Below are 5,000 nucleotides of genomic sequence, written 5' to 3'. Positions count from 1 at the left end.
ATATATATATATAAACAGGGCTCATTGCTACAGATGTTTGTATGTACGTATATACACACACATAAATACACACACACCCAAACACATATGTGTGTGTGTGTGTGCATATATATACATACATAAAAGTTTGTGTGTGTGTGCATATATATACATATATAAAAGTTTGTGTGTGTGTGTGCGCGCGCTCTTGTGCGTGCGTTCATACCTGAAGTCACACTTTTCGAAAGCAAAGCCGCGAGAGGCGCGCGCGGAGGAAGCGTCTGGCCGCGAGGGGCGTCTCCTCCTCTCCTGCAGCCGAGTGTCACGCCTGCCACAGGACCTCCCTCCTCTGTGACGTTGGAAAGGCGGGGGTTTCCTTAGCACCTTATTGACACTGCTTATTCGCCAGGATATTTATGATGCGCTCTTGTGACGTCCCTTCTTCATCATGGTGGGTTCCAATGCTCTTTTGTGACACTGTCTCTTCGTCAGGTGGGTTCCGATACGTTTGTAGGACATAGACTCTGCGTCGGATGGATTCTAATACCCTTCTGTGACAGCGCCTCTTCGCCAGGGGATTCTGATGCTCTTTTATGACGTTGCTTCTTCGTCAGGTGGGTTCCAATGCGCTTCTGTGGTCGTCTGTCACAGCTCATTTGTCTCCTGATCGAAAATCTCTCCTTTGTGATCGTTGAAAATGAACACGTAACTCATACAAGCTATATTCTTCGTTTCTTGTAAATCTGGGTCGATTACCAGCTGGTTTTGTCTGTGTGTTTGTGTGTATGTGTGTGATTGCCTGTGGTTATGTGTTTGTTTATTTGTTTGTGTGTGTTTGTCTGTGTCTGTGTTTATTTATTTATCTGTTCACTTGCTTGAGTGTAAATGAGTTTACATATACGTGTGCTTGTGTATATAGTATGCATATATATCATCAGAAATACTGGTTGAAATGATTTTCAGTCTTTCAGAGAATATCACATCAAATTCTTTTCACATCCATGTCTTTGCATCTAAATGTACTTTAATCCTGTAAATAAATCAAAGTCACATATACATTTTTTCCAAGAGAAATAAAGATGTCCAGAATCTGCATATGAATAAGGTTATAAAGGAGATTACCACAAATTGTGCTTATAATGTTAGATCAAGGATGAGAGAAATAAAGGTAAACAAAGCATGTGATATTGAAAATTCCAAGGACTTTTTTACGATAAACTCGGTCTTTGAAAGCGAATTAAGTTAATGGGGAGGGGAAAGGGGGTAGGGAGAGGGAAGGAGGAGGGGAGGGGAGAGGGCAGGAGGAGGGGGTGGGGAGAGAGGGGAGGAGGAGGGGGTGGGGAGAGGGTAGGAGGAGGGGATAGGGAAAAGGTAAGAGGAGGAGGGGGAAGGGAGAGGGAAGGAGGAGGGGAGGGGAGAGGGAAGGAGGAAGGGGTGGGGAGAGGGAAGGAGGAGGGGAGGGGAGAGGGAAGGAGGAGGGGGTGGGGAGAGGGAAGGAGGAGGGGATAGGGAAAGGGTAGGAGGAGGAGGGGGAAGGGAGAGGGAAGGAGGAGGGGGTGGAAGAGGGAAGGAGGAAAGGGGTGGGGAGAGGAAGGAGGAGGGGGTGGGGAGAGGGAAGGAGGAGGGGAGAGGAGAGGGAAGGAGGAGGGGGTGGGGAGAGGGAAGGAGGAGGGGATAGGGAAAGGGTAGGAGGAGGAGGGGGAAGGGAGAGGAAGGAGGAGGGGAGGGGAGAGGGAAGGAGGAGGGGGTGGGGAGAGGGAAGGAAGGAGGGAGTGGGGAGAGGGAAGGAGGAGGGAGTGGGGAGAGGGAAGGAGGAGGGAGTGGGGAGAGGGAAGGAGGATTGGGAGTGGGGAGAGGGAAGGAGGAGGGGAGAGAGGGAAGGGGAAAGGAGGAGGGGAGAGGGAAGGAGGAGGGGATAGGGAAAGGGTAGGAGGAGGAGGGGGAAGGGAGAGGGAAGGAGGAGGGGAGGGGAGAGGGAAGGAGGGTAGGGGGTGGGTGAGGGAAGGAGGAGAGGGGGGGGGTAGAGGGAAGGAGGGAGGGGATAGGGAAAGGGTAGAGGGAGAGGAGGGGGAAGGGAGAGGGAAGGAGGAGGGGAGGGGAGAGGGAAGGAGGAGGGGGTGGGGGTGAAGGGAAGGGGGAGGGGTGGGGAGAGGGAAGGAGGAGGGGAGGGGAGAGGGAAGGAGGAGGGGTGGGGAGAGGGAAGGAGGAGGGGATAGGGAAAGAGTAGGAGGAGGGGATAGGGAAAGGGTAGGAGGAGGAGGGGCAGGGGAGAGGGAAGGAGGAGGGGTAGGGGGAGGGAATGAGGAGGGGGTGGGGTGAAGGAAGGAGGAGGGGGTGGGGAGAGGGAAGGAGGAGGGGGTGGGAGAGGGAAGGAGGAAGGGGTGGGGAGAGGGAAGGAGGAGGGGTGGGGAGAGGGAAGGAGGAGGGGGTGGGGAGAGGGAAGGAGGAGGGAGGGGAGAGGAAAGGAGGGAGGGGAGAGGGAAGGAGGAGGAGGTAGGGAGAGGGAAGGAGGAGGGGGTTGGGAGAGGGAAGGAGGAGGGGGTAGGGAGAGGGAAGGAGGAGAGGGAGGGGGAGGGAAGAAAGAGGGGGAAGAGGAGGGAAGGAGAAGGAAGAGGGGAGAGGGAAGGAGGAGGGGAGAAGGGAGATAAAATAAGCGTTTACATAAGTGCCGAACACCCTTTATTAATTAAACCTTCTTCTCGAAAATTTGCGTGCTGATCTGCAACATATGCAATGTACAAGAGAGCAGGAATAAGTCACAAATAACATATTCAAAGGTGAAAATTCAATCTACAGTTTATTTTCATTTTTAGAAGTTGCAGCTGAAATCCTAAATTGTCCCAAAAATGAATTGCAAAAGAATAATATGACAAGTTGTGGGAGGCGTTAGAGCAGGATCGTCATTCAATGGATATGCAACATAGACTAAAGAAAAAAAAAAAAAGAAAAAAAAAAAGTTTCATAAGGGGATGAGTTTATCGTGTATATACCTTTCTGCAATACAAAAGTGTGCTATCATTAAAACTGATTTTATTTGTGTCGGCATTCCTAATGTTTTTAACAACAAATCAACTGTCACTACCATAGTCGATGTTTCTGCCAATTTTTCTAGCGACCGAAACGAAAATTTTAGTGAAATAGTAAAGGTGGGAGCAAGTGCAATATTTAAACGACTGCCTCATAATTAACTACGGGCTTGCATATTATATCATAATTCATTTTTATCACATTACACTCAGGTACAAGAGTTCAAAATCAGGACAACAAACTATAACCTTGTGATTTTTTTATAATTTTTTTTTCTCGCAATTCTCTTGAGGAAACATTCTTCTCGAAATTCTGCAGGTTAATAATGACATTTTGCTTTACTACAATCTCCTTTTTTTCTTCTTCAGGACCGTTAGACTGACCCTCCCAGAAAACTTCGCGACACCTCTAAAGAAATTTGTCTGTTATTGCATTCATCACGCTTGGGAGTTGCAAGGGATGACTATTTCAGCGTTGCAGAGCTTCTTCCTCCTCCATGGGATTCATCTGGCAGCGTTCATGTTCCTGATGGCTCTTTGTCCTCCCCATCACTTTATCTCTGGCTGAGTCGCTGTCGTCCTTGTCGCTGTCTCCCCTGGTTTAGTCTTCTCTGCTTAGTCTTCGCTGAAAAAGATGTCCCACTTCATATTTTGTTTCGTGGAGTACTAATTACTTTAGAGTTCGGATGAAAAAAGGAAAAGATAATGCTGATTATCGACCAGTTTGTTGAAATTATGCGAGGCACGACGCCATGAATATTCATATAGACGGACATGCATATCCGCAGAAATAAATGCAGATCTGTCTGTTTTTTCTGATAGATATACATTTATCCATCTATCTATCTATCTGTCCGGTAGATATATATGTCTAGACTGTTTGATATGTATTAATTTCTGTATATATGGACGTCTGTATAATGAATATCCTTTGAGTCTCGCATAATTTTAACAAACCGGCCGGGGGAGGAGAAAGGAGGAGAAAGGAGGAGGAAGGAGGAGAAAGGAGGAGGAAGGAGGAGGAAGGAGTAGAAAGGAAGAGGAGGAGGAGGAGGAGGAGAAATGAGGAAGGAGGAGGAAGAGGAGAAAGAAGAAGGAGGAAGGAGGAGGAAGGAAGCGGAGGAAGAAGAGGAAGGATGATGACGATGAGGAGGAGTTAGTGAAAGGCAAAAAAAAAAAAAAAAAGTGAAGATGGTATAGTATTTGTACCGTCAACTGTTACCACGCTTCGTATAATTACTCGTGTTACTTATTCTACTACGAATACCACTTAATTTACAACACGCACAGTACACGATTCTCTGCAATGCGTTCACTCACTGAATAGCGTTTTCTATGTTACTGGACCACCAATCTCACCATACATTCTTGAGGTCAGGAAAATCAAGTTACTCTCATGCACAATACACCAGAGCGGAGAAGCCAGAACGATCCTTAATCAAAGACACTATAAAGGCCGTGTCACACCAGCACTTTTTCCGTTAATTTTTTGAAAATTTTATTTAACATAAATACAAACATAATCGAATGTAGCTCTTGATCTGACTTTGCTTGTATTTTGTGTGACAGTACCTTAAAGGTCCTTGATTGGTATTTTCCCCTGTGACATGACTTCAGCGAGCCGTGTGTTGAAAGCCTTGGCACGGGGGCTTCAACTCTCCTGAACTTGGGTATGTGGTTTGAAGTTATCCGTGTTTTATTATTATTATTATTATTATTTATTTATTTATGTTTTGTATATTCATTTATTTATTTATTTTTTTTTGGGGGGGGGTGGTATTTGTTATAATATTTTTTGTAAGATTTTTTTTTTGTAATTATGAGGAGCAGGTGATGTTATGCCCCGACGATTGTTGTTAAGTTGGTGTTATTTTGGTTGATAGTTCTCCTCCATCTCCTGCTTCGACCTCCTCTTCCTTTCTCTTCTTCTCATCCTCCTCCTTATCCTTTCGTTCTCCTCTTCCACCTTTTCATTTTATTTCTTCTCCTCCTACT

The sequence above is a fragment of the Penaeus vannamei genome, chromosome 18, assembly GCF_042767895.1.
Source record: "Penaeus vannamei isolate JL-2024 chromosome 18, ASM4276789v1, whole genome shotgun sequence".
In the NCBI taxonomy this organism is placed as follows: Eukaryota; Metazoa; Arthropoda; class Malacostraca; order Decapoda; family Penaeidae; genus Penaeus; species Penaeus vannamei.
This window is presented reverse-complemented; position numbering follows the sequence as displayed.